A 15,785-nucleotide genomic window follows, 5' to 3' on the forward strand; every position below is an offset into this window, starting at 1 on the left:
CTTGAAGTCATGCTGCAGTTAAATTAGAAAGCATAGCAGAGTTTGGATCAGAACTAAATCAGGTTGGCAGAAATTCTTAATGGCTGTGTTTTTACATGGTGTTATTAAAGTTATAGCCACATAAATTATGTCACTTAATTCCATAATTCTTGGAAATTAACTACTATGAGAGCTGTAATAACTTTAAAGAGAATCCAGTGTAGAAAGGCTAAGCAATATTGAGAAAGCTATCATGAAAGCACCGTACCAGTAGAAAACCAGCTAGAGACTGATGTGCTATGATCTTGGAGGGTATGACTTGGCCCCAATGCCCTAGTACACTGCTAGTCTTAAGATCAGCACTCAATAAAGTGTTGAATGAATGAATGAGTACTCTACAATAGATTTAAATCTTCGGCTTAAGAAGATTTTTACTGTAATTACTATAGCTTATAAGACATAGTCCCTGGGGACTTTTCTAAGCTAGAAGGAATCTCAAGTACCCTTTTTTTCAAGATTATCATCTTAAGGTTGAAGGAATTTAGACCAAAAGAGGTAAAGTGACTGCCCAAAGCAGAGACAGGGTTAATAAATCAGTTCACAATCGTTTTTCAAGTACTCACTGCTTGATAAATGTTTAGCACTGTTTCACATAATGGGGATAGAGCAGAGCCTAAGATAGACAAAATCTCTGCGTTCAAGGAGCTTATACTCCAGTGGGGAGAGATGATAAACATGTAAAAGAACAAATAATTCCAGTTCCTGATAAATGATGCTATGAAAATATTGAATGCTATGAATATTGTGGTAGAGAGTGATGGAGATTAGGGAGACACAGCACATTTAACTAGATAACTCCACACAGGACTCTCTAAGGATTCTGTGTGGGCTGAGCCCTGAGCAATGAGGAAGCAGTATGCAAAGATGTGGAAGAAGGGCATTCCAAGCTCAAGTCCTTGGATGGGAACAAGCTTGTTGTGTTTGATGGAAAGAAGAACAGCCATAGTGCTTCAACTGGAATGAACAGGAGACAAAATGGACAGAGATGAGGTTAGGTGGGCTGATACCATGCCATTTGTATCAGGGAAAGAAATAGGTTTTATTACAGAGTGTGGTGAGACACCACTAAAAAGCTTTGAGGAGAGAAGCGATCTAATTTCCATTCTACGAAAATCACTCAGGCCGCTGTGTGGAGAATAGACTGCAGTGAGGCAAGGGTGGAGGCTGTGAGAGTGATTGGAAGGCTGTCCCATAATCCAAGCAGGATGGTAGTCACTTGGACTAAGGGGTAGCAGTGGAGAGGGTGAGTAGTAGTTGGTTTCAGGATATATTTTATGAGTAGCTATAGGACTTGCAGATAGATGCATCTGGGCATTTGGGAAAATGGAGGCGCCATTTATAGTGATGGGGAAGATTCTGGAAAGAATAAATTCGAAGAATGGGGTAATGATTAGTTCTGCTACAGGCATGCTAAGTTTGGCATTTTTATTAAATATTCCAATGGAAATGCCCAAAGACAGTTGGATAATAAGTCTAGACCTCAGGAGAGGAGACAAGGATTTAGGAGCCATAGTTATATAGGTGATAATTAAAGCCATTTACCCTAGACAGAGAGTGCAAATAGAGAAGAGAGGAGGGCAGAGGACAGAACCTGAGGCACTGCTGGAGGAGGAGGAGCCAGAAAAGGGTCCTGAGAAAGAGCTACTAGACAAAATGGGGGAAAACCAGAAGAGTCTGGCTTCATGGACGTCTTCATGATCAACCTTAGTATGAACTGTTTTTTATCCATATGAGCACGGGGGAACAGGGGAAAGAAAGCCTGACTGAAGTTTATTGGGGAGATAAAGGGAGGTGATGAAAAAGAAGTAGCATGTTCAGCGTGGCTTTCAGAAATTTTTCCATGGAGAGAGGAAGAGAACTGGAGTGGTATTTGCAGAAGGGCAGAGGGCCAAGGGAGATATGTTACACAATCAGTGGAAACAATCTAGCAGAGGGAAAGAATTTGGTGAGAAAGAGAGAAAGGGAATAATTCAAGAAAAAAGTGCATGAGAAGTCAAGAGAGATGATATCCAGAGCAAAGTGGAAGAATTGGCCTTGGAAGGAACAGGGACACTCCTTCCTTAGAAAGAACTCCAGGCAAGGTCAGGTGCCTTCCAAGGTTTGCATGCAGGTAAGCTGTTGAATGGTGATATGGAGCTGAGATAGTTCTTGATCGACTCCATTGGAGTCGAGTCCAATTTTCCCAAATCCTGCTTCAGACTATAACTGCATAATCTCCATTAGAATTATATAATCATCTTTGTTTTATTGGACATAGTACCTCAATCTTATAAATGGGTTCTTACTTCAACTGATTTGCGATGTCAAAATATTTCACAACCTGATACCCTAACTTTGTTGTTGTTGTGTGCCATCGAGTCGATTCCAACTTACAGCACCCCTATATGACAGAGTAGAACTGCCCTGTAGTGTATCCTAGGCTGTAATCTTTATGGGAGCAGATCACCAAGTCTTTTCTCCCATGGAGCTGGTGGTGGTTTAATTCCCAGCCAACACTCCTCATGCCCAGTCACTACCCATCTGTCAGCGGTGGCTTGGGTGTTGCTATGATGCTGAACTGGTTTCAGTGAAGCGTCCATACTAAGACAAACAAGGCAGAAAGGCCTGGCAATCTACTTCCAAAAATCAGCCAGTGAAAACCCTATGGATCACAACAGTCCAATCTCCAACCACCACGGGGATGGCACAGGACTGGGCAATGTTTCTTTCTGTGTGTACGGGGTCACGATGTGTCAGGGGCTCACTCGATGGCAGCTAACAGCAATGTGGTAGGGCATTGCTGGCTGTGGGAGAGAGAGACATGCCCTACTGTCTGGTCTAGGAAACTGTGGCTGGTAGAGAATATGAAAGGTTAGATAGAGAATACAGAAGGAAAAATCACCTTGGGAGAGAAGGAGGGTAAGTTCAGCTGTGGCATGTTGAGATTGAAGAGCCAAAGGGATGTCCAGGTGGAGATTTCAAGTAATCACTTAATAATATGGGTTTGCTGCTCAGTAGAGAGTTTAGGCTAAAAATATAGGTTTCTGTTGTCATTAGCAAACTAAATGTGATCCCAGGGGAGAGTGCAGGATGATAAAAGGAGAGACAAAGGACCTAAGCTTACTTAGCCTTCATATTTAAGAGGCGAAAAGGGAACAGGCCTGCAGGAAACTTGAAAAGGTCAAGAAGGTATCATTGTGCCTTTTTATAAATCAGAAAACAAAAGCAGGGAGAATGGCAACTGTACCAGGTGTACTAGTACAGTTATTACGGCTCACATGCTGGAGCTTGCCAGGGGAGGAAAGAAGACAAATCAACTGAAAGGCCAGAACTGAAAGCTGAGGGCAGACACCATGATCTGTTAACCAACAACTCTGTGTAGAGCAGAGAGGTATCTGGAAGTTGGAGGTTGCTAGGCACATCTTCATCTGAGAACCAGACAGCCAAGGGCATCCAGACTGATGGATAAACCCAACACAATATTCCCCTCTCCTGATGGGAAGGCCTGGCAGGTAGCAAGTCTATCTGATCAGTTCTCCAGGCCCATGGGGGACACAGGGCTACCTCTACATGCAATTATTGTCTGAAGGAGAAGTGCATGAACCAGAGAAACACATGCAAAACAGGTTATCAAGCAAGGGAGGATAGAGGAGCTGAAGGGCAGGCTCAACCCAAACAATAGAGGAAGAAGAGGCTTCGTTCTATCAACACAAGCTTTGTGTGGGCAGGACAGCTTCATTTAGAGGCACTGAAGTGAGAGAGAAAACAGGGGTAAATCCAAGAGAGATAAGCAATTAGAGCAAAATGAGCCAAGATGTATAGGTCCAAGGGCCCCAAACACTTATGGCAGATAGTTAGGACTCCTGCTTATTATTGCAGATTGTCCCCATGTTAATATTTTCACTCCAAAACCTTTAAAGACATTGGTGAAACTTCTGGCCAAAAAAACAAACAAAAACATATTTTAAATACATTTAATTTTTACAGATGAGCATTATGAATATCCTTTCCCTGAAATGACAAAATTATTGATTGAGAAATTAAGCTTCTCATTTGCGATGTGATGGATCACTTTTGTGTGACCTTTCTAGCCATGGTCTTCTAACTCCCACCCAAGTGATTGGGCAGGACTGTGAGACAGGGTAATTGTAGCCCACCAAAGGGATTGATCAGTTTTGCCAACCTGCTGGGCTTGAAATGAGCCATCCCAGAGGTGGGAAAGGAGAAGATACCACACCCACCAAGGAAGAACAGCCAGGAGCCAGCACATCTTTGGACCTGGGATCCCTGCGCTGAGAAGCTCCTGGACCAGGAGACAGACAGGGCTTGAGAAGCAGCAGCAAAGACTCGGCAGCAGAGACCCAGCAGCAGAGACCTGCAGGAGATGGTGCAGTGCGCTTCCTGGCCCAAGAACTGAGAAAGCTGAGTGGCTTTGGGCAGACGCTGAGGGCCAGGGAGAGGTGTGCCTGCGAGAACGGCTGGGAAGAGACCTTCCTGATGGAAGAACTGTATCCTTGAATGTTCCTGAGCCTGAATTGTAACCTGTTATTTCTCTAATAAATCTCATAATTGCGAGTATGATCTGTGAGTTCTGCGCGGCCATTGCAATGAATTTCCAACCCAGTGGAGAAGCAGAGAGTGCTGTGGGAGGGACAGTTGGTGTCAGAATTGGTAAAGACGGCAGAGAAAGGAGGCACGTCTGATTCATAGGAATCAGCCTTGGACTGTTGATCTTGATTCTCCTTCCCCCTTATGAAGAGAGAGGAGGTCAGACACTGCCCCCAAGCCATTTTTACATCATTTATAGCCTCTATCTCAAATAATGTAATTTTTGCCTTATAATCAATGTGCCCACTAACCTTTTGAATATATAAATATATTAATTTTGCAAGTAAAACAGTCAAAGGAAATATAGACGGCTATAAAAGACATGATTAACATTAACAAACTTGACCTAATAAACATAATATAGAACATAATACTCAACAACTATAAACTATACTGTGGACTACATCTGTGGAAAGAAACGATGGAAAACCTCAATATCATTAGTCAGAACAAGGACAGGGGCTGATTGTGCAACAGATCAGCAATTGCTCATATGCAAGTTCAAGTTGAAACTGAAGAAAATTAGAACAAGTATACAAGAGCCAAAGTACGACCTTGAGTATATCCCACCTGAATTTAGATTTGACATGTTGAACACTAATGATCGAAGACCAGACAAGTTGTGAAATGACATCATACATGAAGAAAGCAAGAGGTCATTAAAAAGACAGGGAAGAAAGAAAAGACTAAAATGGATGTCAGAAGAGACTCTGAAACTTGCTCTTGAATGTTAAGTAGCTAAAGCAAATGGAAGAAATGTTGAAGTAAAAGAGCTGAACAGAAGATTTCAAAGGGCGGCTTGAGAAGACAAAGTAAAGTATTATAATGACATGTGCTAAGACTTGGAGTTAGAAAACCAAAGGGAAGAACACACTCGGCATTTCTCAAACTGAAAGAGCTGAAGAAAAGATTCAAGCCTTGAGTTGTAATACTGAAAGATTCTACAGGGAAAATATTAAAAGACACAGGAAGCATCAAAAGAAGATGGAAGGAACACATAGAATCACTATACCAAAAAGAATTGGTTGACGTTCAACCATTTCAGGAGGTAGCATATGATCAGGAACCGATGGTACTGAAGGAAGAAGTCCAAGCTGAGCTGAAGGCATTGGTGAAAAACAAGACTCCAGGAATTGACAGACTACCAATTGAGATGTTTCAACAGACAGATACAGTGCTGGAAATGCTCACTCATCTATGCCAAGAAATTTGGAAGACAGCTACCTGGCCAATCAACTGGAACAGATCCACATTTATGCCTGTTCCAAAGAAATGTGATCCAACAGAATGTGGAAATTATCAAACAATATCATTAATATCACATACAAGTAAAATTTTGCTGCAGATCATTCAAAAACGGCTGTAGCAGTACGTCGACAGGGAACTGCCAGAAATTCAAGCCAGATTCAGAAGAGGCCATGGAATGAGGGATATCATTGCTGATGTCAGATGGAACCTGGCTGAAAGCAGAGAATACCAGAAAGATGTTTATCTGTGTTTTACTGACTATGCAAAGTAATTCGACTGTGTGGATCATAACAAATTATGGATAACATTGCAAAGAATGGGAATTCCAGAACACTTCATTGTGCTCATAAGGCAAATCAAGAGGCAGTTGTTTGAACAGACAAGGGGATACTGAGTGGTTTAAAGCCAGAAAAGGTGTGCATCAGGGTTGTATCCTTTCACCATACTTATTCAGTCTATATGCTGAGCAAATAATCAGAGAAGCTGGACTATATGAAGAAGAATGGGGCATCAGGATTGGAGGAAGACTCATTAATAATCTGCGATATGAAAGCAAAGAGGACTTGAAGCACTTACTGATGAAGATCAAAGACTACAGCCTTCAGTATGGATTACACCTCAACATAAAGAAAGCAAAAACCCTCACAACTTGACCAATAAGAAACATTGTGATAAATAGAGAAAAGATTGAAGTTGTCAACGATTTTGTTTTACTTGGATCCACAATCAACACCCATGGAAGCAGCAGTCAAGAAATCAAACTACGTATTGCATTGGGCAAATCTACTGCAAAAGACCTCTTCAAAGTGTTAAAAAGCAAATATGTCACTTTGAGGACTAAGTTGCACCTGACTCAAGCCATGGTATTTTCAATTATCTCATACTTATGTGAAAGCTGGGCAATGAATAAGGAAGACCAAAGAAGAATTGACACCTTTGAATTATGGTGTTGGCAAAGAATACTGAATATACCATGGACTGCCAGAGAAACTAACAAATCTGTCTTGGAAGAAGTACAGCCAAAACGTTCCTTAGAAGCAAGGATGGCGAGACTTCCTCTTACTTACTTTAGACATGTTATCAGGAGTGACCAGTCCTTGGAGAAGGACATCATGCTTGGTAAAGTGGAGGGTCAGCAGAAAAAGAGGAAGACTGTCAATGAGATGGTTTGACATAGCGGCTGCAACGATGGGCTCAAGCATAACAACAATTGTGAGGATGGTACAGGACCAGGCCATGTTTTGTTCTGTTATCCGTAGGGTCACTATGAGTCAGAACTGAGTCGACAGCACCTAACGATAACAAGAACAACACAGGGATATTTTTATTAAAAATAATAAATTTCTGCTGAAACACTGCACAAAAATTTTATAGACAGTCATTTTGGTGTCATCCCCTCTGACAATGTTACCTGGTGTGGTTCGCATCCCCTGGATCCCCTTTGTGACACCACTGATCAAAGCTTTTGCCTGGGCAGGCGAGGCAACAGATGATTTGGAAGTTCCCTTTGGTGTATTATATACCCAATCTAAAGTGAAAATCCAAGTTCAAGCTAATGTAAGAGCAATTAAATGTAAATTCACTGACCCAGGCTTAGGAACTAATACTCTTCTATGTTTACAGCCTCAAAATAGAAGAAATTACCTAAAGAGCACAATTTATGAATTTGTCAATTGTTTTTCATTTAAATAGCATCATAGTGTGAAAGTTGTGTATAAAATAAGTTTAATGGAAATAATCAGTTTTGTGAAATAAAGATTGCTTGTGAATTTTTGAATAATAAAAAATTAGTAAGATGATATTACGAACAATGTTATGCCAAAAATTTAAAAATTTAGATGAAACAAACAAATAGCTGAGATATTACAGAGGATTAAGACAAACAAAACTTAATTCTATAACCATACTAATTTAGGAGGATTACTTCTCCTAGTAACTCTAAATATGCTGAAGCGTGTTACCAATGACGCTTAATCAAAATCAGGAATATTTTACATGTATAGGAAATGTCATCTGTAATTACCCTGCCCATTCAAAAATAGATTATATCAGTTCAAATATCCATTGCACTTGTGGTAAGTCCAAGATCCAACCCAAGATTCCTGAAAATTTCTGGTGAGATCTATTCACCTGGCTCTCAATTTTTGCTTCTGCCGAATTAATTCAGGTAACAGAGGATTTCACTGTTGCACATGTGCCATTCCTGTTCCACACCATGTGGATCCTCAATGCCTTTCCCTAATTTCCTTAAAAACAAAACAAAACTTCCATAAGTAATTAGTGTGAACGGCCAATTTTACTGAAAGTTCTCAGAGACAGGATGTCGTGGAGTAGGTTCCAACTCATAGCACCCTATGTACAACAGAATAAAACACTGCCTGGTCCTGTGCCATCCTCACAATCATTGCTATGTTTGAGCCCATTGTTGCAGCCACTGTGTCAGTCCATCTTGCTGAGGATCAGAGAGACAGAGGAAATTTATATTACAGAAAAGCAAACATTTAAAATTGAATATCAGAGATCCTTTTCTAAAAAAGCATTTACCTCTCTGTATATTGTTCAATCATCCTAACTTCTTCCTCTCCCTCTCTTCCCCTAGCTTTTCTGGACTCTGTTGGTTTCTTGTGCTGAGCAACATGCTACCTCTTTTGTTTCTATGTTTCCTGCTGACCCTGCTGACAGTCACCTTTCACCTCAAGCAGTTTATTGAAGTATTTTCCTAAAGCAAGACAGTTCCCTCCCTAAGATAAATTCTGGTGTTACTTCTAAAGATAAAATTTTCATCTTCCTACATTTCATATAAATCTTCATATTTGTTCATTCACATGTCATTGTGAAATCCCTTATCACCATGCCTATAAAAAGTTGTTATAATATCTGGATTCCAACAAGCAAATATTCTCTGCCTTAACAGAAAGCAAAGCCATCCACAGACAGAAAAGAGATTTCACTGATAAAGGGCACTTAGTAGTAATAATTAAAATTTAATTGCTTTCTGGCATTACTTCATGTACCAGAAAGCACTTAAACAACTATTTAGTTTTGCTGCATAAAATACATAAAAATAAAAATCACTTAGCTATTTAACAGATTATGAGGCTACTAAATGAAATATATTAAAGGCTTTACAACTGAACCATCTCTGCTGAAAACTCAAAATCCCCTGTGTATAACTATGTTTAATTTTCAAATAAATGTCAGCCTTGAAACAATCCATTTTCTCAAAATTCTTCAAGGGTTATTTTCTTTTATTCTAATGCTCCTGGACCTTTTGTCTCCATTTTCTCTTTTTTAATATTCTGGAGCCTGGCTTGAATTATTATCTAAAAATAATAAAATACAGATTGTTCACTTCACACCTGATAGTAAGAATGTCTCAGTAAGAATGACAGCTTGTTATAGCTAAGCAAATGAAATTTTTATAAAGTCAAATTATGATGACTCCAGAATAGCTAGATAATTATAAATCTGGGTCACTAGTCTGTACCAAGATCATGTCAAATGATGAAATACATAACACTTATTAGCCATCTATTATATTTAGTCATTTCAGATACATATTCTCATTTCAGCCTTACAAGTTGCTGCAAGGTAAGTATTGATTGTTGTGTGCCATCGAGTGGATTCCGACTCATAGTGACCCTTTATGACAGAGTAGAACTACCTCCATAGGGTTTCCTAGGCTGTGATCTTTATGGCAGCAGATTGCCAGGTCTTTTCTCCCTGGGAACCACAGGTGGGTTCGAACTGCCGACCTTTCGGTTAGCAGCTGGGCGCTTAACCATTGCACCATCAGGGCTCCTTAAGGTAAATATTAGCATCCCCATTTTATAGTTTAGGCTTAAAGAGGTTAAGCAATTAACTCTAGCCCCCACCCACCCCACGAATTAAACAGCTAGGAAGTGGCAGAACTAGACATAAACTCAGGTTTTTTTCTGACTCAAAAGCCTGAGCTCTTAACAGTATGAGATTTTGCTATACACAACTGCTCTCCATTCTAACACACACGTTCTCTCCCTGAATTTTTTATCTGAAGTTGGGAATTAAGGCAGTTTCCTTGTTGACACTGTGGTTTAGTCAGCTGAACAGATACAATTAAAGTAGCACTAGATTGCTTCTAAATTATGTGTCACTGGTTTCAAGTAATTTTAATACTTCCAAGAAAACACTTAGTTTTCAAATAATAACCTTATTTGTATTTTAGTTGATGAGCTATCCGTGCTTTCTAGACATTGCTTACAAATCCTGGCAGATTTTTATTTCTCCCAAAACATAAAGCAATATACAAAATACTTTTAAAAACTCATTTCTTAACAATTATTACCTATACTGAAACTCTATGTTTTGGGTTATGTAGAGTTTGCCTTTCCATAACAATATTTCATTTTTACAGTTGTGGTATAAGCATAATCATCACTCCTATGATATGGAAAAAGCAATTGTTTTTTTCATCCCAACTATTCTCTCTTGCCTGATTGACCCATGTTTATTTCACATTTCATCACTCCTTCATTTCCCTGAATCTCATTCATACTATACAATAGCACTCCCAGCTCCGGCTTCTGCCCCTGCGCGGATAAAAACACCTGCTAATGACCACAAACCCAGAACACCTGATGATGTCATGCCTCCAAAGATGTTAAAGGATAGTGAGTTTCTTCTCTTCTTTAGAGAGGAAAATGCAGACATTGTGTCAAAAGTCTCCTGAAGTACAGTCTTTGCTGAGCAATGCCGCTGACTTGAATTGAATAAACTTTAGAGAATTAGCAATGTGATTTTTTTAAATATAAATTTGCATCTGTGGTTCAAAAAGCACTAACATTAAGTATGCTAATGAATGAAAATGAATTCCTACAACATTTCTTATTGTTTTAAAGGCTAATACCAAATGAGGAACACCAAGGGCTGCTAGAATAGCAGAAATCTAGGCAATTTGGAGGGACCTTAGTCTTTTGAGGTTTTTCCATTAAACCGGAAAAAATTTTTAAAGTTACACTACCCAGTAGGGGGAAGGTTTCAGGGAAACAGGCACTTTTATACATTATTGGTGATAGTATAAGTTCATATAACTTTTTAGTTGAGAATTTTGGTAATGTTATTTAAAAAAAACACTAAAATGTTTAAACCTTTTGTCTTAGTCATCTAGTGCTGCTACAACAGAAATACCACAAGTGGATGGCTTTAACAAAGAGAAATTTATTTCTTCACAGTAAAGTAGGCTAAAAGTCCAAATTCAGGGCGTCAGCTCCAGGGGAAGGCTTTCTCTCTCTGTGGGCCTTCTTCTCATCAGTGTTCCCCCACACTAGGAGCTTCTCTGCGCAGGTACCCCGGCACTGCTTTCTTGGTGGTATGAGGTCCCCCACTCTCTGCTTGCTGCCCTTTGCTTTTATCTCTTATAAGGTAAAAGGTGGTGCAGGCCACACCCCAGGGAAACTCCTGGGTAAGGGTGGTGTTACAATCCCACCCTAATCCTCTTTAACATAAAATTACTATCACAAAATGGAGGCCAACCACACAATTCTGGGAATCATGGCCCAGCCAAATTGATACATACAGTTTTTGGGAGACATAATTCAAACCATGACACCCTTTAATGGCCAGTATTTCCACTTTACAGAGTTTATCCTACAGAAATATTAATTTTTAAAGAGATTCGTGTATAAGGATTTAGATAAATCTTATGTACACAAGATATGTGCAATGATATTTTACCATAGATTATTGATAATAAAAAATACTTCAAAACAACTTAAATATGCAGCCATTGGGGCCAGTTTATTGATGGGTGACATGTCCACATGATGACATAAGCAAGAAAGACAGTGTAGTGCACTGGCTTTCAAATCAGACACGCTCAGGTTTCATCCTGACCCAATCAGATACTTGCTGTGGGACTTTACCATCTCCTGTCCTCCTATCTTTCAACTGTAAAATGGCAATACTAATAATACCTACTACATATAGATATTATAAAAAGTAAGTGAAAGAATACATGTTGTTAAACACTTGGAACATTGTCTAACACTTGAGAAATATTATTTTCTGGCCATTACAAATTAAGTTTTAAATATTATTTCAGAATATTGGAAAATGCTTATGATATAATATTAAGTTTTAAACTATATACAAATGATAATTATACTTTGCCATGAGACCAGAAGAAGTGGATGTTGGCCTGCTAGCATTACTGAAAGTTTTGTCAAAGATTTTATAGAAGAATCCTTATCAAAAGGAGGAAAATACAGAACATAATTTCAAATTGTCATGGAATCCAGAATTTCTGGAGCCATAGAGGCTGGATAAACCCCTGGAAGTATTGCCCTGAGATAATCTTTAAAACTTAAACCAAAAATAGCTCCTGAAAAGCTGGTTGAATGGACACAGAAAATCCGGGTTGGAAAGGAGGAGTGTGCTATCATAGTTTAGGGAGATCAACTGGGGTCACATAGCAATGTGTGTGTAAATTTTTGTATGAGAAACTGACTTGAATTGTAAACTTTCACTAAAAGCAGGAGGGGAAAAAAAAAAAAGAGGCACAAGAAAAAAAAAAAAACTCCTGAAGTCTTAAAACCAAACAACAGTTTAGCTTAACTAGTAAAGAATGTCTGCCTTGAGCATTGTGCTCTTTTAAAGAACTATCTATACGGGATCAAATTGACAACAGCACCTCGAAAGGTTAGACAGGAAGCTTAGGGGGCAGTGAGTTTATGTTTATGGGGGAGGAACAATTCAGAAAAGTAAATTCAGTAAATCCTTTATATACATTATCTCATCTAATCAAGTAGTTGCACAACTTGAAGAATGTAACCAATGTCAGTGAATTGTACATGTAGAAATTATTGAATTGGTGTATGTTCTGCCATGTATATTTTCAACAAAAACAAAAAATAAATTATTTAAAGAAATAATAATTGCAATTTAAATCTAATTCAAATATTCCTATAACCTATGAGTATGAATACATTAATGTCCAGCTTTTCTTTCTCAATAGTCCCTCACTGGGTAACTGCTAGACCTCAGCTCTCCCTCCCCAATCTTCTCCAGGCATTTCTGGGAAGTCTCAGGGCATATCTCACCTGCTTTCCATTCCCACAGCATCCAAGCTACTCCTGGTGTCACCTTGCCCAGAGTAAATGAGAAGAAATTTCTTCAGCCTCCAAGATGAGTCCTGTTCCTAAATGTGACCCTAAATTCTCTGCATTTCTTGGTTTTGGTGCCTAATCCTAAACTCAAATAGTCTTCAACTGTCCAAAATTAATAAAGCCTGAATTCTACTAACTTTTCCAGTGATCATTCTTTTTTTTTTTTTTTTTGTCCATTTGTACCTCAGAATCAACACCTTACTATATGCGGCCCTATTTTCAAATTATCTTTCTATCATAGGAACGGTTTTGCCATTTATTTACTTGTTTATTGATTGTGATCTCATCCCCACAATTAGGTTATAAATTCTCTCATGAGAAGAAGCTTGTTTTCTTTTTCTTTAGCAACCTCTGGTGGCATACTGGTTAAGTGCTATGGCTGCTAACCAAAAGGTCAACACTTTGAATCCACCAGGCAGTCCTGGAAACTCTGTGGGGCAGTTTTATTCTGTCCTATAGGTTGCTATGAGTTGGAATTGACCAGCATAATTCTATTATAGATATAAAGTATGAAACTCAGGAAATTCTTATTAATGCAGTCTCAAAGATGCAGTAAGGAATAAATTGTGTAACATGTAACTATGGCTCAGCTAAAATTTCCTTTATGATAATAGAGAGGACCTCTCTTAGTTATCTAGTGCTGCTATAACAGAAATACCACAAGTGGATGGCTTTAACAAACAGAAATTTATTCTTTCACAGTCTAGGAGGCTAGAAGTCCAAATTCAAGGTGCCATCTCCAGGGAAAGGCTTTCTCTCTGTCAGCTCTGGAGGAAGGTCCTTGTCATCAATCTTCCCCTGGTCAAGGAGTTTCTCAAGCACAGGGACCCCGGGTCCAAAGGACACACTCTGCTCCCAGTGCTGCTTTCTTGGTGGTATGAGGTCCCCAACTCTCTGCTCACTTCTCTTTATTTTTATCTTTTGTAAGATAAAAGATGATACAGGCCATAACCCAGGGAAACTCCCTTTACATGGGATCAGGGATGTGACCTGAATTAGGGCGTTACATCCTACCCTAATCCTCTTTAACATAACCCAATCTTGCCTCATTAACCACAGGCAAAGATTAGGGTTTACAACACGTAGGAAAATTACATCAATCACAAAATGGAGGACAACCACACAATACTAGGAATCATGGCCCAGCCAAACTGATACACATATGTTTGGGGGACACAATTTAATCTATGACAGGACCCTTAAGTGTTGACTTACCCCTTTTGATCCCCATACTACCACTATCCAGCTCACCAAACCTCTGTCCTGGTCTTCTCTAACCGGCAGATTCCTCACCCACACAGGCTACTGAGGCTCTTGAACCTCAGACGTGCTTCCATGAGGAATAAGGCAGGCAGAAGCACTGGGGTGCTGCCTTCAACACGCATTACTATTAATCCTTGATCAATTTCATGTGTATCATTTCTTCTGCCTCTTTGCTGGTTTCAGATGAAAGCCAAGTCATTCACACCAAACCTTAAATCTGAATCAGCTATTGTGGGCTGACCTAGCTCACCAGATACTGTGGTAAATCCTTTATATGCATTATCTCATCTAATTCTCATAAAAACAAGAGGTGATGTGGCAGAGAGAGTTAGTGCTCACCAAAGGCTCTATAATCTCCCTTACAGATTCCAACCTCCTTTGCAGATTGCTTGGGGCCATGTAATGATTTTTGGCCAGTGAATTATAAGCAGAAATAATATGTGTCTGTGTCTGTATTGGTGGCTCCTGGGTAGCACAAATGGTTTGTACTCAACTGCTAAAGGTTGACAGTTTGAACTTACCCAGCAGCTCCATGGAAGAAAGGTCTGGTGATCTGCTTCTGTAAAGTTTACAGCGAAGAAAAACCTGTGGAGCAGTTCTACTCTATAACACATGGGGTTGTGACTTAACAGCAGTGAGTATGGGTTGGTTTTGGTGTCTGTCTCGGGCTAAGGAAGTTAAAAGCTGGCATGCCTCCTCCATCCTTCTTGTCTCCTGCTGTTGTGATCTTGGATTGGAAACCATTAGTTACAAGAGGGAAGAGGACTGCCAGACCCACAAATGGACTCTATGAGAGTGAGAAACGTAATTTCATTTTGTTAAGCTACTGAGATTTCAGAAGTTTCTACCACTGCAACATAGCCTATCCTGTCTTCACTAGCAAAGATGATATTCAGAATATTTAATAACTAGTGTAGCATGGGCGATGACCCACCAGGATGATATAATAACCAATCAGAACAAATGCTGGCTGTAAACAACTGGTATGGCAATATGAGAACATGCTGGTTTGATAGCCCTGAAAACAGCCCTACACATTTATCCCAATTTTACAGTTGATGAAACTAAAGTTCAAAGGGGTCAAGTGACCTGCCTAACTAAGATCAATGACTTGTAAGTAACAGAACAGGAATTCAAACCACCTCTGTTTGATACAAAGCCTTCTCTCCCTCAGCATTCTACTTCCTATTTGTTGACTGATGCCTAAATTACCTCAATAACTCATTAAAAGTTAGGCTGCAATAGAACTGTCCAAACAGATTAATTTTTTCTCTAAACCGTGGTGACATGGCTCAGTAAAATATGCTTATTATCGAATTTTCCTTAACTTGAAACCATTTCTGCCTCTGTATAGGATATCAGCCTTATATCTTGCCTTTGCTATTAAATTTTCCTTTTGTCATTGTTTATCATTAACCCTGAAACTGTATTATTTAAGAGATATATCCAGCTTTATGATATAACGTATATTACAAAGGCAGTAGAAAATTAAGTTGAATGGAATGT

The sequence above is a fragment of the Trichechus manatus genome, unplaced genomic scaffold (assembly GCF_000243295.1).
Source record: "Trichechus manatus latirostris isolate Lorelei unplaced genomic scaffold, TriManLat1.0 scaffold00021, whole genome shotgun sequence".
Lineage (NCBI taxonomy): Eukaryota > Metazoa > Chordata > Mammalia > Sirenia > Trichechidae > Trichechus > Trichechus manatus.